The sequence below is a fragment of the Athene noctua genome, chromosome Z, assembly GCF_965140245.1.
Source record: "Athene noctua chromosome Z, bAthNoc1.hap1.1, whole genome shotgun sequence".
In the NCBI taxonomy this organism is placed as follows: Eukaryota; Metazoa; Chordata; class Aves; order Strigiformes; family Strigidae; genus Athene; species Athene noctua.
In genome coordinates this window covers 34000370-34025358 of record NC_134077.1, presented here as the reverse complement: position 1 = coordinate 34025358, position 24989 = coordinate 34000370, and the positions used below count along the sequence as shown (strand labels likewise).

The following is a 24989-nucleotide window of genomic DNA, read 5'->3' as shown; positions in this document are numbered from 1 at the left end:
AGACGAGTTTGAGGACTTCAATCTGTAAAAGAGATTGCTTGCATCAATGCACTAAGCACATTTGAAATCATGACACTTCCTGTCAACACTTAGCTCTGCAGAGAAGGATCTAAGAGGGTTTTACTCTCCAGAGTAAGGCCACAAACTCCATGACTCATGCTGTCTGGTCTGACGTGCCGCCTCATTCACAGAGTCTCTGCTTGGTATTGCACAGGGATCTTTATGGTGCATGGAGTGTGGTACAAAGGGTGTCACAAAATAGTAAAGCATTGGTAACACTTCACTGGTCTTTCTTCTGCTATCAACAGAGGCTGGCTGGAAAAATAACAATTCAAGTAAACAAGAAAAGTTTGTATTCTGATATGTGGAAACTGTAATATAAAAATACCTGCCAGGTGATGTGAGATGAATTCTAAAACAAGTGACAAGAAGTTATCTGCAAAAAGTAGCCAATAGTTTGGGGATACTAAGAGTTACAACAGTCATATCAGTACCTATGGTGTCAATTCATAGTTTCACTAAACAGCTTTTATTTTAAGCACACTCAGTTTGCGTTTGTAAGGCATTTTGCATAATGCTCCCTAAGGTGTCTACTTAATTCTTCATTTAAGTAAGTTTTTTGTCTTCATGTTAAGGTGCTGAGCATGCCAATATGTACAAGAAGAGGGGTAAAAGGCACCTAGGCCTTTGCTACTTCAACAGCCTGTTTCTAACTAGTCTCCTCAAACATATTCTCAAGCTTCCTTCACATACTTGTATAGGTGCTGAGAGGTACTGTAAACATAGAACTTCAAAGAGCAAAAGAGATCTGCATTTGGCACAGACTAAGCTTTCACAGAATATCGAATTTCCAGGAAAATATTTCCAGAAAATCTGGCACATCTTACATGTAAGGGGAAAAGCAGGGGGGGGAGGAGGTTATTATTTGCAGAAACTGATTGATGCTGCTTTGAGGGGGTGCCTCCTGTGGTATCCATTTATTTTTCTGCACTCTCAAGTAAAGTATAGTTAGAGCATAATTTTACATTCCTCATTCAGGTAGAGGAAATAAATGGGAGTTCCACATCAGGTATACACTCTGGGCATTTTGATAGCACACCTACCTTAGCCAACAGTAAAAAGCTACTTCTAGCTATCCTAACTGAGCTGACAAAACTTCAACCTAGTTGCAGTTAAATGGACAAGAAAACAATAATTGTTCAGATATGAGTGACACATCCATTCAGAAAGTCAGCAAACCCACTGACATAGACAAGACACAAGAAAAGCATGCATGCCTACCAGAATTAAGCCTCTTATAACAAGAGTAACAGCTACAAAACTTTACCTCAGAGTGCTTCGCTTGTGTCACTAACCACGGTATCCCTACAACTGTGCATATGAACAGAGCATGCAGTCCCTCAGTATGGCATCTGCACAGTTGTGAGCAACACAACTGAAGAGCAGTGAACTTGGTTTCTGTATGGTTATGCGAGGAAAAATGGTGAGGAGCTCGGCAATGGAGGGAGGTACAGCTACTTCCCAGATTCTTTATAATAAATCCCTGTATGCTTTGTTAAGGCAGTATAGATGTCTATTTCACATTGTAACATGTTGTTGCTTATGTTGTCCTTGGCTGGGTTTCCCCATATGTGTCTACCTGCAAGGCTATTCACTAGACATCACAACACCTGAATTTATTGTACATGTGTATTTTTACATAAAAAATTCATAAGCTTACGCCCATTGTTCCTCACCACAGACTGTCGCTCCGCAGTGCCTTGGACCTCCTGGGTTGCTGTTTACCTTGATGGGGTACTTGTTGGGGAACCCCCGGGGAACCCCCGCTGGGATGCCAAGGTAATAAAAGCCTTTGATCATGTTTGCGGGTATTGTGTTTGTATATCCAACCCTGCTTGGGTCCGGCAAGGTCGAGGCCAGTACAGTGTTGCTGCCTGGATCTGACTGTTTCACAGCACCCAGACAAGATGTCATGTAAGCCATTAAAAAAGTTACCACTTCCCAGCTGTCCTTTTTGCAATTCTTAGAACAGTATCAGCAGAAGACACTGCCAAAACCTCAGTGACTTCCTTACAAATCATGGTGTCTCACATATGATCTCATGTTTATCTGGGCTCAAAGCCCATCGATAGGTTTTACACTGAAGTGGTATTAGCACATACTCATTTCAGTACAGTAGGCAGGAGACAGTGGATTGACCAAAACATCAATTTTTTTGCTAAACTTGAACTTCAGCAAGTGCTGGCAATACTTGGCACAATACCATGCCCTTGAAGTCTCACATTAGTCTACTAGTGAAAAAAATGGGATGCATAAATATGACATTTTCACTTCATGTTTATCTATTACAACCCTGAATGCATTAAAATAAATTTATACAGTCTCACCAAAACTTCAAAAATCTCAGAGAACGGAACATTTTACTTGTGTGTGGTTATAAATGTCTGTGGAACAGCTTATGGAGCCTCAAAGCAAAATGCAAACTGTGACCAACATATAGAAATGGATGCTATGATTCCTCTGAATTGGGAGAAAGGGTTTAGCTGCCATCTCTGTCAGACTAAATCACCATGATACCACTGATTACCAGAAATTTATTGTTAAAACAGCTCATCAAATAGGCACTTAGAAGAGGAAAGGAATGGGTACTTCTCAAGACCCAAGTTCATAGCAAGCAATACCAACATAATACACTGTTACTAGAAATATTTCAAGATTTAATCGATACAATAATTAAACAATACAAGAAAGTACTGTTTAACGTCTTACCTGAAAGTATTTACAAATGTACTGACAGAGAAACACATATAAAGACTTCTTTCTTGAAAAAATCCAAAGATTGTTTCTAGGATTTTTTAAAAAGACACATTTAAAGTGGATCATACCAGATATATTTCTAAAGGTTACTTTTGTTCCATGAATTTGTCATGGCATCATTATCTGCTGCTGTACTGATATTCAGAAAATACAACTGAAAGTTTGTTCCATTCTGCAAAGTTTGCTCCTGATCTCAATGCAGTCAGTGGCAGTATACTGCTCTTTAAAACAAAGGGCACGGGAGTCTGAAATATGTCTGAAATATCTGACCTCAGACACCCCATCTATCAAGATGAGGACAATAGTTAACACTATTCTACATTTTGCATATTTTATAAAGCTTATACTATATACTAGTAGTTTTCTTACTGTCTGCTGGAAAGAAAAGCACGTTGACAAAAGCAAAAAGCAGACTGGCCATGAAATCACAATGCTGGCAACAGAACTGGCATAATCCCTGAGGCTCCTCTCAACTAAAAAATTAAATTAAAAGGAGTATGATTCAAATTGACAGCATCCCTTTAAATTAAGCATTTATTACTACACTTACTCAAAGCACACAAGATAAAGTTCCAGCAATTAAAAAAAAATTACTTTGACTATATACCATAAACCTACACTCCCTTGATTATTAATTGCATTGTGTAATTGTGGCTCTTATAAGATACAGTCAGTAAGACCAAAAAGACATGTTTTTTGCAAATTATGAGTCCTCATGACTGGCACAGACCCCTGGCCCCTGAAAGCCATGCTGATTATACCAGGATAGTTTTTATGAAATGAGCTTGCCATTCTTATTTCATCCACAGTTTTCATCTCCCTCAAGACCAACCACTGCCTGTTAAAGAATGATTTATTCCTGTGTTAAGCCCTTTTGTTATTCTTAAATCTTTGCTTTTATCAAGACAGTGAACTTGCGGTAGTCAAGAAAACATGATGCAACCACGAGGCACAGATAAAACCTGGACAAAAGTCAATGCAAAATAAATTCTTAAATGATTTGAGATTAAACAGGCATTAATGTAACAAACTTTTCAAGAGAACCAAGTGCCAAGGAGAGATGTTAGACTCTCATCCTAAGAACGTCAGCCAAAGCCACAGGAGTACACTATTATCAAACAATTTAATTTAAATCTGAGACAAACATGGAAACACTGAGTTTATGAAAGAGCTAATTCTTTAAAAAGAAAATCTATAATCTGCTAAAATCTACTATGGGAGTGAAAACTGTCCTGTACCGCCACCTGCTTTAAAGACATGCTGCATAAACTGATGCATTAATATGAGTACATTTATCTCCCATATCCTTTATTGTAAGCTACATATCTGAGCAGAGATAAGGACTGGTCTAATTACTACCATGTCTCTTGCTTTGTTGATAGTTATGCCCTGTTCAGAAGATGTCAGACAGAACATTACTTTGGAACACTGGGCAGTCTGGATTTTCAGTAACAGCCAAGTCTGCTCTATGATTCATAGCAGAGAAGGTTTTCAAAATACCAGAACCCTTCAGACAGCTGCCCAAGTAATAGCTTTTAGATTAGTACTACTACCACAGTAAAACAGCATATTCAATTAATAGGTCAAATGATCAGTCTTCAAAAAGGACCAAAAACTAATCAGGATGAGAACTGGTAAAAAGCAGAGGTGTTTTTTAAAAAAATTAACCCTACCTACTTTCATGGTGGCTGTAAGACTTCAGACATGCCTCTCAGACATGTTCTCTAGTGCACTCAGTCTAACGAAGACCAGTATTTTGACATAAAGAAACAGACTTTGAGATCATCAGATTTTAAATTATATATATAAATCAAGTAATCCTTTGGGGTAACAACATCCTCTTCTCTGCAATGCTTCTAGAGAAAGCAGGGCTCAAAGAAACAGGAAAGCATGAAGAAAAACATGCAAAAAACTGTATTTAATATCACACTGTTAACAAAGGAAAACATATCAGTACAACAGCAACAGAAAAAGTAAATAGCATTGCTCAAAAAATCCGGATTTCTCACATATTCAAAACATGAGGTGGGAGGAGCCAGGTGAAGAAATATTTTAGAGAGGCTGATAAACCCTAAAATAAAATATTTCAAGAGCCAAAAAAGGTAGTACAGCAGTCTATTGAGACTACAACAAGGTAGGGACAAAGCTAGAATATTACTGACCAACAGTGTATGAGAAACAAATGGCGAGACTCAAGGTTCAAATCAATTGTGCAAATAAGATAAAAATAAAATCCTGATACTTACAGAGCAGAATGTGTGAACCTCATTTCCCAAAACATGATTCTGCAAATAATTTACCTTTTTTTTTTTTTTTTTTTTAAATTCCACGCAATTACTGGTTCTTTCCATCAGCAAATAGTTTTCATACAGAGGACCTTCTTCTAATTTAAATAAAAAACAGCCATCTTTTTTCCAATACAAGTGATGTTTTAAAGGTGTAAGTAATATATTGTAGATATACAGTATTTTGTGTTCTAAAAACACTGTACAAATGATAACTAATGCTCAGAACAACCCTGTAAAGGTAGATAAACAGACACAAATTAATTTCTTCTGATTAAATTAAGCATGGGAAGGGAGGGATCACCAAGTCTCCCCTTGCCCTGGGACAAATACACTATATGCTCTTACCACTCTTCCTTTTACAAACAGTTAGCCGTTTGGAATATCTGCTGTCTCTAATGGCTTTCTGCTCCACCTCGACTGGAATTCATACCAAGAATCTACACATTAAAAAAGGTCCAAATAATCCTGCTGTAATTCTTGAAAGCTATTGTGCTGGGTTTGCGTGGTGAGGCTTTTGGTAGTGAGGGAGGGGATTACAGGGGTGGCCCCTATGACAAGCTTCTCAAAGCTCCCCTGCCTCCAAGTCAGACCTGACTTTGCATCCAGGCCAGGCCAATTAGCTATGCCTCTGTGATAACATATTGAAGAAGGGGAACCTGAGAGTGGGAGGGAGGACTCCGAAGACAAGTTATGAGAAGGACACATATGGGAACACCGAGGTCTGTGGAAGGAAGGAGGAGGAAGGGGGGGAGGTGCACCTGAGCAGAGAGCTCCCCTGTACCCTGTGGTGAGACAGCAGGGCTGCCCCCCTGCCACCCACAGAGGTCACCAGAGGAGCAGAGATTCACCTGCAGCCTGTGGAGGACCCCCGGGGCTCTGTGGGAAGGAGCAGCCCCCGCTGTTGTAGTTCAGTGATGGGAGGATGCAATACGTGGAGGTGACCCGCACTGGAGCATCTCGAGAAGAATGCATCCCGTGGGGAGGAGTTACAGCAGAGAGAGTTTGTGGAGGAAACACCGAGGAGTGTTTCCCCCCCCACCTTGGAGGAAGAAGCCATGGACTGACTGCACCCACATCCCCTGCCCATGTGCTGCTGGAGAAGGAGGTAGAGACATTGGGAACAAAACTGAGTGGGGAAAGAAGGGAGGGGTGGTGGGAGGTGTTTTATAGGAAAATGAGCTCGTGTTTTGCCTGTGACCATAATGGGTGAGTGATCCCTCCCTGTCCTTACCACCATTCCCTGAGCCTTTTGATTCATTTTCTCCTTCCCAGCGCTGGGGGGAAAGGGGTGAGTGAACGGCTGCATGGTGCTTAATTGCCTTCTGGGCTTAAAGACAGCTATATGTCATAAAAAACAGTTGACTGGATTGCAGCTTTAGAAGGCTCAAGAATATTAAATTCTCATGTGTTGTTGCTCACATTCTGCAGCTACCCCAGCATAAATCTTTGTAATAGATCATATACTTTTTTATTTGGGACCCAAAAAGAAATCACTTTTATCTTTTACTTGTGTTCAGCTTCAATATATTGGCTTGCCTTTTCCTGAAGGAATTTAAAGTATTTTTTTTTCTTTGTGTATGGAATCCACCCATTGCCCAATCAGTTCACGAGCTTTAATGAAGTGGGAAATGGGACCATTTTTTAAATGATTTTTTTTTCCAAATTATAAGCATCTATTTTCTGGAACAGTTAAAAAACCCCTGTACAATATTTCCCAACACTCAGAAATTTTTCAGTAGAATCACATGACACTAGTCCAGTTCTCATTCAGCCACATAACACCTGGCAACTGCTGTACTAAAATCTGCACTGAGCTTTTTATTAAAAATAGGAATTAATTTCACAACTTCAGTTTTCATATAAAAACTCATTAAGAACATATGTCGGCCTACCTCAGTAAATATCTTTGCATATATATTTGCAAGATTAGTTATTTCCTCAAATGTTAGGTTTTTTTAATGTTTTACTATGTTAAAAAAACCACATTGACTCCCAATATCTAAAAAAAATTACTGTCATTTATTATTACTCCTCTCTGAAGCTTGCCTTCAGCATCTAGCTCTATCCTTCAGTCTTCTGTAAAAAAATAGCAAAACTTTTTCAGATTATCTGTAGGAAAAGCTCATTCTACTCTGAGTTTCATCTCCTTCCATACTTTGCCCTTAGAGCAATGCAGTGCTGGAAGCGTAGTACAGAGCTCAAGCATCTCTATACCCCTCCCCATCACTGTATTTCATGGATGTCTGGAAGCTACTGCTTAGAATGTGGTACCACAATTATTAAACCTGTACCTCAACACCACCAGACTCCTAGTAGAACAAATTCCATCTGGATCGGGCGAGGTCACATGTCTGTATTTCCAACGAATAATCCAGAAGGAATGATAACAGTATTTATACCAGCGTGTACCTTTATACTGACTACTGGAGCACAGACAACACAGGCATAAAAGTAAGGTAGTTCAGGCATTACCTGATCTGGTATGAAACATGCTGGTAAAAAATAAACACGTCAAAATATCTTGAACAACAATATTTTGAAGTTAAATTTACAGTATTGCTGAACTGCAGTCTAGGACCCAACTGAACGTACAGTGCAATACTAAAATTCAGTCATTGCCTGTTAGGGTTCCTAGCTGCAATGACAGCATTGTAAGTGCATGGTATTTACCAGTAAACCAGAGGACACTGTGAGTCCTATTGTCCTGGTGGCTCTTATCACTTACTTTGTATGTTATGTTAGTATGACAGAGAGCTTAAAAATGCTAATATTAGCACTGCCTTGTTTGGTAAAAAAAAAAAAAAAAAGAAAACAAAACCATGGTTTAAGAGTAAGGTTCTGATATACAGGAAATAACTTCCCTTTCAAACATAGCAATATAAATCCAGGAAGAGTTTAAGAATTCAAATGAAAGTGAGAAATAAAGGAGGAAAGATAAAATTGTTCCATGGAAAAATGATTGTAAATCCTCAAGTAACATAAAATCATGCAGTCTTTATTAGTCTACTATTAAAACAATCAGTATTTTTTGCAAGCAACTATTGATCAAGCAACAACATCAATTAATTACTTTTTTCATGTCACCCAGTCTTAGAAGTATTCTATCTACTAAGCCAAACAGAACCCTCTCAGAAGTACTATAGAAACTGCAGCTTTCACGTGCTTTAGGACTTCACTTTTTGAAGTACTTTGATAAAAACTGGCACCAAAAAAAGTGAAAAAAAAAATAAGGGTATTATTTTTATGTTTGCCAAATTATAAATGGATATGTTCAATTAAAATTTGAACATGTCACCAGTCTTGCAAAAAATATTTCTTGGAACAAGACCTATGAAAGAACTGTGGTCTCTGTCCTTCGCATTCTCTTTTTAGTTCAACATTCTTTTTATTTCAGCCCAATGACAAGCAATGTTTTTGTGTGGCTTATACAAATTTTCACTAATGAGGAAGATTTTGATTTATCTTGATGAACTACATTATTATATTGCAATGACTTCATAATCATAATCGATGTACTTGGCGCATAACTATAGTGTGCCACTTATTAGATTTGCTAATTAGGAGGTTGCATGGTCTTCATCTTTCTGCATATAAAATTTTATGCATGAAATGCAACTGAAGCAAAACACTTGTGTTAGTACTACTGTTGAGTACAGTAATGCTAAAATGTCCATGACTTCACTCTGGTCACAAAGGTCTCTGTTTTCTAGATCAATTGTTTTTCACAATTTCTATTAGAAGGCCAAAGAGAAGTTAGTAGACCACTGGATTTAACAGAAATAAATTAAGCTTCAAAGCCATTTATTGTTTTATAAGGAAACAAGAGCATTTGGTAGAGTAACATCAAAACATTCAGTTATGTTTCCTTATCTGCTTAAAATATTTTGTTTTCTCTTTTTAAACTGCCATAAAACTCTGCCTGTAGGCAAGGAGAAGAAACAGTAGTGGCACTGGGGCTAAAGAACTACAACACATATGACATTTGCCAATTCCTGTTGGGAATCTAGCTCAGAATCACCAGGACTAATTACATTCAGAGAATTCTCAAATGCTACAGCAAGAAAAAGATACTGAAGAAGAGGATATTTCAGGAGGTTGTAGGAGGGCTCCCAGGGAAAAGGTAAGGTATACTCTTATGATCTATTATCACTTACGGTCAGCAGAGTAGTAATCCAACATAATATCTAAAGAAACAGCTATTTGCAAAACAGTAACCTGACACACTGGAATTTCAACTCAACCTGGCCATCAGCAGTTGTGAGTTCTCCAAGAAAATCACTCCTCACAATGTCAAAATCTGCCAAGGAAGCTTGACTTTTCAGAGTACTCTGCAGCAAAAAATCAACTCTTAAGGCAAAACACTTAACCATAAATTCTCCAGAAATTTTACTTTTATCATTAGGATTTTAAGTAGTGTGTAATCCTCAGGAACTCTGAATCTATGGGTACACAACTAGGAGTGGTTTTTTGTCAAAGCACAGCACTGCATTATGGTCGGACTAGCACTACCTAGGATCACCCTGCGCATGTCTGTGCTAGCCTTCACAATACTGCTCATTGTATTTAGTTATTGCACTGGTTTAATTATGACTATTCATTTGCTACAATATCATGCTAATTAATCACAGGGCAGAAACATGCCATTGTGCCAACATAATCAGCCCTTTTCTCCAAGCAGATGCAGTATCATACAGTCAACACTTGAAGAGGCAGGTTTCCTTCTTCCTTTACTGAAGGCTGTGAGACCTGCAGAGGACTGTGCGCAATCTTGGACTGTAACATAAATACAGAGAGAGAGGGAAGAGGGAGATAGGCGTATGTAAAAAGCAAAGAAATCAAAGGCAGCAACAATAAATTAGGAACTGCAAGAGGGCTGAAAGAAAGGGCAAATGAAAGCTGAGAACACACATGGCATTTAGTAAAGTTCTAAGAAAGAAGTGATTGAACTGTGGACACAGAAAACCGAGAGGCAGAAAAGCCTACCCAGGGGCAAACTATAAAATTCTATAAACATCTGCTGACTGAACCTCCAGGCTCTAAATACAACTATTATGAGCTAGGAGAAAAAGGACAGCCAACAGTTTTGCTAACAATTTATCTTTAAATATAGAAATAGGAGATGCCATGGTTTAAAAACCCTGTGTGTCATGGTCACCTTCTTTTTAATCTGTTCTCTCAGTATTACTAAATCACAGTATCTCTTCAAGCAATGCCATAAAATCTGCTTAAAAGCTGCAACACTGTCATTCTTGAGAAGTAAAACTGTCCCTACTCAGCCTATCATTAAAATCCTCTAAAAACCTTTTCTATAAAATGTTTTCTAAGTGTAATTTCATAACCATGCCCCAATAAGACACATTCCTCTCTGGAAGACCAAGTCAGGCAACTGGAAGTGAGTTATCAGTTTGACTAATAAGATTTCTGATAAAGCATGTAACATAATTAACAAACTGAATGTAAGATCTCATACTTACATACAATGACAGAATTGTATCAGTAATGGTGTACAGTTTATTTCAGCTCCTCAAATGAAATGCATTATGAAGTACAAAGCATCACTGTCATTGTGATGGTATTGTATATTATTGGCATTTCAAATTTAACACAAAGCTTACTCTATCAGTTGTTCTATTTATTTTTTTTTCTGTACAAAAGACAGGGTATTACACTTTGGCCTAAATAATACCCACTAAATCTTGGCAACTTGGTCCTTTAACAGTCACAGGATAAGTCAGATAATAGATAATTTAAGGTTACCAACTGTTCACAATTCCTGTTCAGCCAAATAAAAAGTTCAGCTTTAGACATAGTCCAGCTGGATGGGAAATCTAGAATCTAGATGAGGAATCTCGAAAATACTGAAAAACAGAACTATATTTGGACTGTGAATTACTTCATTGACTCCAAAAGATCACTTAAGTCAATAATTTTAATTTCTCAGTAACCCAGTGGCAAACCTGTTTTTGAACATGTATTTTCAGCTGTAGAAGAAAGGAAGGGGAAATCCACAGATTGTACAAAATAGCTAAAAAACCCCTTCAAAAACAGCTCTAGAATTCCTGAGTGTCTTCTTATGTCTTTATCTCATTTCTTATAACTAGGGAATATTTTTAAAAATTTAAATATTTTACAGTATCATAACTTCTGATATATATAGCATATTTTTCTATAGATACTGTGTTGTTCTGCAGCAACTTAAATATTGCTCGTTTGTCTGTTTGCAATTTTTTTCACACTAAAAGCCATTAAGCTCTGCTGATGACGCATGAAGAAGAAAGAGACCACATGAATATAAGAGCACAGATTGAGTTTAAAGAGTCAAGAGGTAGGGAAAAAAAATCTCTGCTCTTAGATTTATAAAATGAACACTAACTCAGTTGTCAGAATGATGCCCTGAAACCCCTCTGAAGTCACGAATCAGCAGTAATGGAAAATGTTCACAAATAAGAAACTCACTTCTTACGGTAAGTTTGAAGTTCATTTCCTCTAGGCAACTTCCCACTTCCTCCTCCTCTCTCTCCCAATGGATGCTAACTCCTGTTGTCTGCTTTTCCCACACTGTAGAGTACTTCCATCTCCACTATGCCAAGTACCAAAGTGAGTGTTTGTGTAGCTGTGACAGAAGAGTGGTGTTAAAGAGACAGGCAATTCCATGGGGAGGGAGAAAGGGATTACTGATTTTTAACTTTAATTCATTAGAAGCTGTGCTTATAAACTGTGAATTAACCAGAGTATCTATGGATTTTGATGACTGTAAGATTTCCTGCTCCTCAGAAATGGTGTTGCATTGGTTGCTGAAAGTAACACATACATAGGCCAGATGGATCTGCCATCTCAAGTGTACTTGGTATCATGCAGTACTAAACTAGGACACCTATACTCACATCAGGAATTCAAATTTTTCTTAGACTGAATTTACTACAACTATGTCTTTGAAATGGAAGTTTAATTTCAAAGCTGATTTAGGTGAACAAACTGAGATGGATTCTGGATTAACAAGCAAACTCATTATCACTAGAAACTCCCACATTACTGCATTTCAAAAACAAAATCTAAATTTAAACTTTCCTACTGTGATTTCTATTGTACTGCTTTTTCAGACCCTTATGAAGGCAGCAATACATGTGATAGAACATACATAATGTCAACATCTGGTAAGAACTAAAACTGCAAAATTCTCCTTTTGTTCTTTTGGAAGGAAAACTTATTCCATGAAAAGCCACTGTAACTTATTCTAAAAATTAGCAGGAAGGGCACAAAGAGGAATAGTGGAAAGGTTTTCCTCTTTTTTTTAAAAGCAGTATAGGCCATCCTTTGTAGACGTTTGCCATTTATTTTTGTTGGTTTTTTTTTTTTAAAGCAGAACCATGCAAAATCTACTAGATCCTAATCATATCGTCCTGCAGAATGAAATGAAACATTTCAGGAATGCCTCTGACAGTGTCACTCATGAGATCCTCCTAGAGAAGCTGCTGATGTGTGGGCTGGATGAGCAAACAGCGTGGTGGACTGAAAAACAGCTGAATGGCCAGGCCCAGAGAGTGGTTATCAGTAAAACAAAGTCTGGTTCAAGGACAGTAGCTAGCAGTTACCTCATGGGTCATTACTGGGTCCAATACTGTTTCATACCTTCATTAATGATTTGGATGATGGGGGCAGAGTGCACCCTCAGCAAGTTTGCAATGACACCAAACTGGGAGGAGGGGCTGATACATCAGAGGGTCATGCTGCCATCCAGAGGGACCTGGACAGTCTGGAGAAACGAGCCAACAGGAACCTTATGAACTTCAACAAGAAGAAATGCAAAGTCCAACATCTGGGGAGGAACAACTCCAGGTATCTGTACATGCTGGGGGCCACACAGCTGGAAAACAGTCTTCCAGAAAAGGTCCTGGGGGTCCTAGTGGACACCAAGTTGAACATGAGCCAGCAACATGCTTTTGATGCAAAGAAGGCCACAGGTATTCTGAACTGCAATAGACAAAGTATTGCCAAAAGGTTGAAGAGACGTGATCCTTTCATTCTACTCAGGACTGGTGAGGCCACACCTGGAGTGTCCAGTTCGGGGCTACCCAGTACAAGACAGACATGGACACAATGGACAGAGTCCCATAGAGGGCCACCAAGATAATGAAGGGACTGGAACACCTCTCACATAAGGAAAGGCTGAGAGAGCTGGGACTGTTCATCCTGGAGAGGAGAAGGCTCAAGGAGATCTCATCAATGTGAGTGGTGACTGGTGACAGGACCAGAGGCAATGGGCACACACTGAAACACAGGAGGTTCCCTCTGAACATCAGGAAACACACTTACCCTGTAAGGGTGACCAAGCACTGGCACAGGTGGTGGAGTCTCCCATCCTTGGAGATATGCAAAAAACATCTGGCCATGGTCTTTTGCAACTGGCTCTAAGTGACCCCTGCCTGAGCATGGGGGTTGGACCAGATGACTTTCAGAGGTCTCTGCCAGCCTCAACCATTCCGTGATTCTATAACGGAAACTAAAATCTCATTACTGAGAATATTGTGTTACAATCTGAATGAGATACGACACTTACCTATACCTCACTGGCATAAATTATTAGGTTTAAAACTGTTTAACTAAGACATAAAAAGAAATTCAGCATAACACACAATACAGAAATGTAGGAAGTTAAAGAAATTCTCACTGAAAGGAAGAAAACATCCTTTCATTAGAAGCAATTAGCATATTTATTTCCACTGCAGAAGGGGTAGGTATTGAAATTCAACTCCATGGAGTTTCACAAAGAAAGGTAATTGTGTTCACAGGTGTTCAACCCTGCAGGATGCAAGACAGAATCTGTATGTTTGAAAAAGCATGAAAAAAAAGTTCTGTGTTTTGCAGAGATCTCTCACAGAGTAACTGTATTAATAAAGATCTAAAGATCTCCATGCCATCATGGCTTGGCTTGACTATTATGAATCAATACATTTTTTTTCTTTGCACCACAGGGAAGATATCCATCAACGAGAAGAAGAAATAAAGAGACTACATCCATTCTTAAAACCAGCATCTCATAAGACAGAAGAAAAGCATCATTAGAAAAACTGCAACATTCCCTTTCCTTCATGTAAAACAGTTACCTTAATATTGCTATAATACTGGTATAGTCCACAGCAGTTAACTAACACATCATGCTACAGGCAGAGATAAATCTTCCCTCAAAGATTTAATTTATTTACTGATTTCATTGAAATAAACTGCATGCTTTGTTAGCATGGGTCAGACCTTCCACCAGGTTAGTTATACATATCAGAACACTGACTTCTAGTATATCAAGCATCATGAGAGAATAATTTGTTCCTATGGGAATCAGATTACCATATATAAAGAACGAACTGATGAACAGGTAGACCACCATGAATTTAAATACAAAGAACTAAGTATGTGTGCAAATTAGTTTAAATAAAAAGAACAACCATAGTCAGTAAATCAGACAATAGCGGGATCAGTAACTTGCAAAAATTATGCTGTACTAGGCCATGAAAGCAACAGGGGAAAAGAGATGAAGGGGCAGAAAAATGAACTTACCTCATGCAGATTTAGTGACAGCAAAGGATGGTCCTCAGCACACCATTCTTTAGTGGGTACCTGGTCTTTTCTGCAGATGACAATAACCACTGTTTTCTGTATGTGGTGCAAAACCCATCTCAAGCACACTAGACTGGGCAGTCCAAGAAAGAATGATATAGCTGACATGCTACAGCTGACTTGAAGAATGGTAATATCCCCAGCTACAGTTAACAAGAAGCTAGATTCTGCTACTTAATACCTAGCAACAGTTTAAGCAACCTGTGCAATTTAGATAGGATGTTAAGTACAGAAAATTATCAAACTAGATTCATTCAGCACTCTGAAGGATAACTCTTAATAGCAAATGAGAACAGTCTGGGGTAGGGTTCTCTCAAGCTCTTGTAGATGAAGGTCAGATAACATAATGGCTTTGCAGGCAAATGATAACATTCTGCAAGATACACACCTGTGCTGCTTTGTGGTAGCACCAGCTCCATCCAAACCTCTATAAACATGGTTCAGAGGGGCATGAGTTGTCAATGACTGAATTTTGGACTTAGTAACATAGCACAGTAATGTTCTTATATTTCTCTGTCATGACAACCATGTATCATAGTTCTGTGTTGACAGTTAGAATTCCGTCACTGCAACTAAATAATTTAGTCTTTTGGAAATGTTTCAAAAAGTTTCTCTGGCAGATCAGAAACCAGAGGTGCTGTTATGATTCTAGAAAACACTGAAATATCCTTACATTTTAAAATTAATAAATGGCCTATTTTTAAAACAGTATCTCATTTCAGTTATCAGCAGATGGCCATTTTCCATAAGCCTGATTCAAATTTCTACTTTGTGATGTATTACATTCTAGTGATATCCTGGTAATCTGCAATAAAACCCAGCAAGCACCTGCTGAGCATTTCCAAAATTCTACAAAGGTTAGTGATGGTAATTTACAAAATTTAGCACGCAATCACTATTATGAACAACCAGGTTTTATTAAAAAAAGAAGCATTATCATAATTCAAAACCCAACATGTGCTGGATTTACAATGTTAATATAAATGTAATTCAAAGCATTGCACTAATGTATTAAAATGGATACAACAACTGCACGTTGCTTTTCCTCTGCACAGATGGGAAGCTTGCATGTATTTCCTGTATCCACATAAATTCAGGTCTAGTCTCTCCTCTCTGGATTTCTCTTCCATTCTCCTCTGCCCCCAACTCTTTGTTGTATGGCCCACAGCCAGGTCTCACCCACACCTTTCTCAGCCCTTTTTCCCCAAACACACAGGTCTCCATTTGCATCTCCCAGCACAGACATCTTGTAGCATACCCAGCTTCGTACTGCCAGTGACCTCTGCTACCCTCTCCTTTTATGCCATCTCCTTATTTCAAGTCCTGGTTTCTCCTGACAGCCCACCTTCCAGCCTTCTTTGTACCTGACAGCCAGAGTCTACTCTCCCTTGTGCCTTTTCCTGATTTCCAAGTTCAGCTCTTGTCCTTTACAACTTTCAGTCAGAAAGCATGATCTTCAGAAACTGACAAGGCTGGACTGCATGGCTAAGAGTGGGAATTATCTGGAGCCAGAAAAAAAGCAGACATCTTCACACCTGGTCACAGTGACTATAGCCTAATATAAAAACCCAGGGAACAACTGTGGAAGACTTCTATTAATCTCTGACATAAAGTAAATTTAGTGAAATCTTCTCTGTGGAAGATTTAGCTGCAGCGATCTAGACAAATCTTGTACCAAGCACTTGCAAACATTTTTGCTTCCTTCCCAAGATCAGTTGAAAGAAAAATCACATAAATGCTAATATTGTAGCAAATTCCAATTTCTGCTGCAAACCTGCATGGCAGCAGAAAGAATCACCAGATATTCTTACACTTTTAACATGAGGAAGCTTTGTCTGTTTCACTAGTTTAATTTGTGGAAATAAATATAACATTTAATCCAACAATTTTCCCAAGAATCTTACGAAAGACCACAATTTCAATGGTCAAAGTCCTGCAAAGGCAGAATGCAACCTGAGTTTACATTAGGAAGCAACATTAATAGATGTTAGTATCAGTTCCACCTACAAATATTAACTTTGTAATTGCATCACAATACAAATTTTTAAAAAGCTTTATTATAAAAGCAAAGATAACCAAAATTTTGTCATTTCCTTAATGATTATACATATTTAACACCCAAAGACAAACCTAGTATTTTAACAGGAGAAAAGTATTTCCACCTTGTTTTGTTCAATGTTCTATACTTCAATAACAAAACTGGTGTTTATTATTACGGTAGCAGCCATTAATAATTAACTGTTCCTTACAACACCTTCTCATTTAGCTGAAAGTGGAACAACACAAGCACAAACAAGCAACAACATACTCAAAGTAAGAAGCTCTTATGATAGTAAGTAATGCCAATAATTCTTCAGTCACTGCACACTGATCACATTTTTAACTGCATTTAGAAAGATTTAAAACAGAGACATCTAGATATTGCTGGAAGAAATATATGAACAAAGTTAAGTCATGTTTAAAAACACAAATTTAAACATCACAAGCTTTTCTGCTTCAATTTCAGGTTCATCTCCTAAAGCTAAATATTTACATACATTTTTTTTTTTAAATATTTTGTCTAATATAGGCTTGCACTGTGAAGTAGCTTTTCCAATGTGCATATCAAGGCAGCAGTTCAAAAGCACAGAGCAGACTCCAAACAGAATTCCAGACGATGAAATGGACAAGTAGACCGGGGATGACTTAATTCCACTGTGGAAACTGTTACCTGTTACCATGATTGCTTTCAGCTCACATAACGCATCTGTAATGCCAGATTCTGAATTCTATTATAACTCTTTGCCGATATATGACTTTACATTATGAGTATCTGGGATCTTTAAGCTACTCAAATCATTACTAATTACGCACATTCAAATAACGACCAGCAGTCCCACCACAGCTTCACTATACTAACAATAAGAAACAATCCTTAGTTTAGGAGAGTTACTGTGAAGGCATGCAAGACAAAGAAAACATATGCACAGAGAAGTAGGGTGATTTACTCATGGTCAACACTAGAAGACACAGCCCAAGTCCCAAACAGCTCTGGTGTCATCTCTATTCTACTACCAAAGCCCCTCTTTCAACCAAGATGCTAGTTTAATGTCTTACCTAGAAAAAAAAAAAAAAAGTCATCACAAATAGCAACACTGAAAAACTGAGGAAAAATAAACCCAATTTATATTTTTTCTCTAGAACTTTAGACACTAACAACATGCTTTCAGAAGCTTTCACTTGCCAATAGTCAACTTTACAAACTAGAACAAACATTTATACATAGTTGGGCTATATCTAAGCATACTGAAAAAATACGTCTTTCTGTATTTCTTTAAATTTGGCAGGACTGAAAAAATTTCATGTATAATTACAACAACAGAGTTGGGAAATGTAAGCCAATTTCCAGAATTTTAAGGAGTATTTCTGTTAAGATATCATAGAATTCTAAATCTTCAGAAAATAGACATCATCCCTGCAGAAAATCCCCACACTAAACCTCTGTCCTTCCATTACTGAGAATCTTTGAATTCAGAGATCCTCACATTTTCCTACAGAGTATGTAAGTCAGTATATTACGACTACATGTAATAGAAAAGCTCAAATAGGCTTTTCCATGCTATTTAGGAAGCAAAAACTCCCAGCACAAGTAAAACCTGCATTTAGAAATAGTATACAATGTCATAAAGACAATAAAACTTAAACCAGGAAAACCACCAGAGGCAACAAGAATACCTTTCCTTTTCAATCATATATCAAACTACTCAGAGCTCCAAAACAAAACCACCTTGTTATACCCCACCATAGCTGTCCATTCCCATTACAATGCCTCTCTGTGTGTCCCCTCTTCACACAGCATAGACACTTCTGCCTTTGAAAACATTAATTCTGCAATCTATGGATTCTTTCAGAAGCTTTAGTTTATGTGTTGTTTTACAGACTACAGATCCACAGATGGCAGATGAACACACAGAAATACCTTCTGAAAGGAGAATTTTGCACTTGTTCCCACACAGAGATAGGTCCTGGTACGTCCAAGCCTAACCAAGGACAAAAATACATTTTTCTTTTCCAACTCAGGTAGGAAAGTGAAGATGGAAAGGATGATGATCTTTATCTACAAAAATCTTCCAGGAATGAACTTTGTCTTTTTTATCTAAGAATAAAAACAGTAAGTCTCTTAAAGCATTTAGAGGATCCAATACATTGTTAACGTTAGTTTCACAGCATACATTTGTCTTAACTGATTTTTCAGCCCTTAAGGCATTTTTCAAACATGATTGCTTCTAAAAAAGGAGCAAGGAATATTAAAATATCATGCAGGTAAGTGACATAATCTTTGTCTTTTTTTCATGAGAAGGCTGCAGAAAAGCATGATCTGCGCTGACAGTGTCTGGACATTTTGACTAATCTTTTCATAGTGATTCAATTTAATAACATCCAAGCCTGGAACTCACTGTGCCTGATAAGCAGCTCATGCAAATCCAGAAAAAAATTTTCTTTGAAGTCACTGCATTTTTTACACTGGAAATAGCATGCAGTCGCACTGTAAATTATGTATGTTCATCATGCCAGAGCCCCCTCAGCTTGACTATGGATTCACATTCATGTTATAACCCATGTTCCTAAGATCAGTAATACAGCTCATTGATAACATACCAGCAAACCTGTCTATATAATTTAACATAAGATTTAAAAAAAATATATAAAACAAAATTATATTTTTCAAAGACATAAATAATCTGTAGTAAGTAGATCTATGAAATACAGCAGAAGTGTATCCAATCTAAAAGCTGCATTCAGACTTGACAGTCACTATTCAGGAGCATGTCCATTAAAATTTCCCGCTGAAATATTTTCTTTAAATTATGATAGATACATCAGTGTTACTGAGACATACAGTTAACTCTTTAAATTCTGTAATTATATTTTGCATTTACTATCTCAACAGCCCTCAAGATAACAGTATCGAAAAATGTCAGGTCTGCAAGTCTGACTAGTACTTCACAAAGCCCATCTGAACCAGGAGAGTTCACCCAAAGAAGACATGCAAATGCTACCTCAGCATCTCTGAAGCAATAAAGCTGAAAACACTCTTGTAAGGCTACAGAGGTTATTGATACCACCAGATGAAAGTTTTATCCAGATCTCCACTAGAATCCACTCAAGCAAGTTTCTCCTTAAGTTACTTTGATCTAAGCATACTTGGTTTCTGTGCTCACTTTTCTAAGACTTTCACAGTTCAAAACCACTGCTGACCTTTTTGGTTTGTCTAGTGTTACTGAAGAAATCAGTTACACAATTTTTTTCAAGGTTAAAATGATTTTAAAATATTCCACTAGTATTTGAAAACCACATCCCACTCTGTTCTACTTCAAGGCTGCAATATTTGAAAGGATTAACAATAAGGATTGGTCACACTTCCCAAAACTGATTTTCTGATTGAGGAAAACATACCTTCTCTGGTGGCAAGATTCAGTACACTCTTCTACATTACAAGTTACATACACCTTTGACACTGATGGCCAAGGCCATGTCCAGTAGTAGAGATGAAACTGCAGTACTGAAAGTGTATGGCCATGCTTGTTGCAGGGCCAGCGACATTCAGGAAACAGATGCAGTATTAGGGTGACATTTCACTCACTGGCTGTCTTAATGAGACGACCAAACCCAGGGAGATGAAACAAGTGTTTGAGATTTAATCCTAGCCTTGAATGCATGCAAAACCTGTTCCCATTCCATCACAGGTACATACAGTGCAAACACAAGCTGATGCCTGTTCTAAAAGAACAGAGACACACATGGAAAAGTACCTCGGGGTGGGGATTGCCACTGCTGAACTTTTCCCTTGCCAGTGAGGCTTGGCCCAATATCCTGCTCTTCTGCTGGTTACCCAACTCAGCCTGCAGCTCCCCTCAGACTTACTCACTGGCCTCATGAACACAACTTCAAGCCTTTTCTTTCTATATTATTCTTCTACATCACTTTTTCCTCAAAGTATAATTTCTAAGTATAGCAGCAGTGGAACAAGAAAGTGCAGTATTGTCCTACCATAAAATTATAAAAGTCATCACCATTTAAGCCTTTCAAACATGTCTCTCTTTTTACTTCTTCACATCTGGCATTACATACAAGATTTGGTGAAACCTTTCATAAACTCACTATTCTGCTTCCCACACAAACACAAACTTGGAATCCTATCTTCCCTCCCCCTTCGCAAAGTTTTAAATACCCTATTGTTAAAACAAACACACAAACAAACAAGTTGCTCATTTTTCCAAGACAAATAGCCCATCTGTTTATTCCCATAAGGGTTTATTCCAGTAAGGGGTTAAAGAACACATAGCTGTACCTAATGCTGCAAGCCACAACATTCACATCCTAAACACCCGACTTGCAAGTACAAAGAAAGAAGAAGAAGATATCAAGTATGCACCTAAAACAGCATGGTATCTTCTAATTTTGCTGTGCAGAAAAGAATATATCCTTTTTAGAAGTTATACACCATCAACTTCTACAGTAAATGCTAAAAGAGCACAATAACCACATTATACAAGTCAACTACATATAAAGTGCTGAATGTATTGCAATATTACAATACCAGCCATTATCCCACAACAAATTCTCTTAGGCTCAATCTTACCATCAGCAAATTCACAAGACTCACTTTAATGAAAATTGTATCTGAGACCATAATTTGGCTCTTAATCCAAGGATAAAATTTAGCCTTTAAGTATACAACTGAGAAAAAGACCATTAAGTCCAGTACTTACATTTCCTGAATGTTCCTACATTACTAATTTAAACTGTCACAGAATTAAGCATCGGCATAACTGCTGACCACATTAAGCCCAATAGGTATACTAGGTGAGACCACAGATTGCCCACCTCACCACACCATCTCAACAGTGGACAGCTAGGGGAGTGTAGAAGAATAAAGCTAGTATGCAGTGATACCTCCCCAGAATGCCGGGGCTTAAAGCCAGGTAGTATCTTTGAATTTGGAAGAAGAAAATACAGATTAGACAATCCAGCTCCTTCTAGATGAACACTTCTTTTTGCAGAAAAACTGAATGAATAATATGTGTAAAGAATATACATTCTGATATAAAGTTTCATTTTTAGCTATGTGAAAAACAGTAATTGAGGGTTCTGTGCACCAAACTGTTTACCTATACATGTTCTCATTCATGATGCTGGCTTTAAAACTATGCCTGGTGATTACATTAAAGGTTTACAGTATTGTATGACTGAAAAATTGAAAGGATTCAAAGAGCACTTACCAAAGTTGGGTGTCATGGATTGCATAAAAAAATCACATCCTTCCTTGATCAAGCCTTAGAAACCAAACTCTGTGAATCATGTTAAGCCCTAATACTAACAGGTGAAGCCCATTTCATAATAGTAGAACTGAGCTTGGTTGGGCACTTATTTATAGACAAAGGTACCAAAGGCGGTCATATGTTCTCATGGAGTATAGCAACAGCCATCTGCAAATTCTAGATTTGTTAAATTTGCCTCTCATAAAGTATCATATATTTAAAAAACCCCAAATCTAACGCCACCATTAAGCAAACCTTGCTATGTCACAACAAAGCTTCTTCTACCTCTTTATGCAGTTACAATACACTGAATCTACCACACAAACAGCATACTGGCTAATCATTCTTTCTTTCAACAGAAGAAAGAGAATGTTGAAGAGAGAGAAAAGCAGAAGAAATGGAGTAACGTATCAATAAACAACAGCTTGAACCCTTGAGCTAGGGAACCACAGAGCATAAGACCTGTAGAAGTCTTACTGACCTATGACAGAAATCACATTTTTTTTTCTGCTTTCTGCATGACTTTTGGACAGGGGTGAGGGGAGTAAATAAAGACTATCAAGATCTCTGTTTACCTGAACAAGAGTTTAGGAATAGCAAACAGTAATCACACACAAGTTTCTACAATACACTGTGTCTTGAAAAAAAGATATGCCTTAATTTTTGCCCATTTCCCAAAGAGAGATGTAAATCTCAAGTAGAAAGTTTCCATACAAATGGAATGAGTTGCAGTAATTTCATTTTCTATTTTGTCTAATGCATCCATTCAAGAATACATTTACTGTATCTTCAGGGCTTTTGTTTTCTTGTTTAATAACAGCACTTTCATGCCTAGAACTCCCTGTACTGAGATAAAGAGATCAAGGCACCTACATCAAAACCCACTGTGCACCACACGAATCATAGTATATTTTGGTCTGTTATCGTATTTGCCATTCACACATATAAACTGGTAGCAGCCCACTGTAATGTGAAAATATGAGCTGACTCTAGAGACAGAGGTGCAGGTGAAAACACACTAAGACAGCAGTCATTTAATCAAACTCCTATTGTAGCCAGTTCCAAATTTTTCCATTGTTTAAATGAACACAATGCTATTTTCTTCCATTGATCAAAAATAAACACAGCATACAGAAGATATAGTCAGGAAGAAAGGAAAAGGGGCAGAGCATGACAAACAGGTGAGAAACACAGATACACAAACCGTAAGTACAGCATCTACCCAGGGTTTTCTATATTCAATTACAGCAGGTAACATGGTACAGTCACCAACATGAGAAGGCCTAATATGAACATACAAATTGCAGGGAGTTGGTTGAGTAAGGAACAGAAGGGAGCAACTACCTGCATCTCAGAGTACTTATACATCTTATACCCTGTGAGAGGTGGAATGTGATGGTTCTTGTAAGGCCTCCATATTTCATTCAAAACACAGTATTTTATCCAAGACCAGTGCTGAAGCTGACCCAGCCCTTTGAGTGACTCAGGCTAAAGCATGCTCATGCAAGAAGCTCAATTCTCAAAGATGAAGATTAGCAGCAAAGAAATTATGATTGGTGGCTGGGTCACGTTAGGAGATCAAGATCTTCCCTGGTAATGCCTGCAGTCAGAAAGGGGCTTATTTCTTTATGTAGCGCCAGAGTACAAAGTAATAAAGTGAGCTTGTTGGAAAGAACAAACAAAAAACCCAATGTTGTACAGTGCACAAAGACTTCTTTCAACATTTCTCATGTTAAAACATCAGGAGAAAAAGTTATTTCTGTCAATAAAAGTCTTACTTTGTGGATGGGTGAAGTAAACTTGAATAGGTAATATTTCAAGGTAGCAGCACTACCAGTAAATACTGCCTGCTCCAAACAACAACCCAAGTATCAAATCTTTGTGACACTATGTTTTATGTTATCCTGTGCAGTCTTGAAATTTAAATTTTGAGGAGTTAGAAAGCAGTGATCAGCAAGAGATCAATATAACCATAGCCACAAACACAGTGGCAGACTCCTACCAAAAGTAACCTGGGCTTTTACACTGAGTTTATGAACTCCATTCATGCGGCATTGCCAATACACAATTTCTAAGCAATCATTTGAGAAAGTAACACAGAGTTAATGAAATTGAACTCTTTTGTACTTAAAGGAGTAACACACATGAAATGTCTTTCACAAGAACTGTGCAGTCACCAACCTACTGTTTCTCTTGCATGGCAGTGTACTACTGCACTTGCTAACCCTCACAAATTTACTCTGTTTCCCTCTTCACTGTTGTCCCGCTCACTAGCTTACTGATTTACTTCCCATTCTATACCTCAGTGCCTCCTTTCTCTGTACAATTAACTACAGAAATTGTTAACTCTCTCATTTTGCCAAGCATATCCTATCTAATATAGCTAAAACCCCAAACATATGAAGTAAACAAAGGATATGTTACAGTAAAAGGTGTAGCAAAGAAATGGGCAAAATGGAAAGAGAAGCATTTCACTTAAACTGAGACAATACAGACTGCAGATTCAATTGTCTACAAAATTACCTTAATCAAATGCTAGAGATTTCATAGCATGACTAAACTAGCAGTTCTCACTATACCCATAAGGATGACATATGTAAGACATTTCAGTAACTGACAAAATATGCCACTTCTAAAATATTTATTAAGCATTTGCATAACATCTGATATGGCTCTAATTTCAAATTTATTAAAAACACACACACAGTCATGTTATACAAAAACCAGACATAACCACAACTGTAAGAAATAACAGCTTACTGTGGATTCCAATGGAAAAGCAGAAAGTTTCCCATGGCTTGTTTTCTTTTAGGCAAAGTAACCTAATTTTAGGTTTCCTTTTAGGAAACTAACCTAATTCATCTAACCTAAAGAAACCACATCACCTTAGCTAAATAGAAGCAAACACAACTTCTGGCAATGTTGCCTTACCAATAAATATTTGCCATCTTCCACTCACTCCACTTCCCTC

General features: G+C 37.8%; 1 protein-coding gene across 5 annotated transcripts in view; it reads right to left on the bottom strand.

The window, feature by feature from the left end:
- Window positions 1-24989, bottom strand: part of MCC (MCC regulator of Wnt signaling pathway) — a 213010-nt gene that overhangs the window by 139560 nt on the left and 48461 nt on the right. The gene's annotated exons all lie outside the window — the stretch shown is intronic.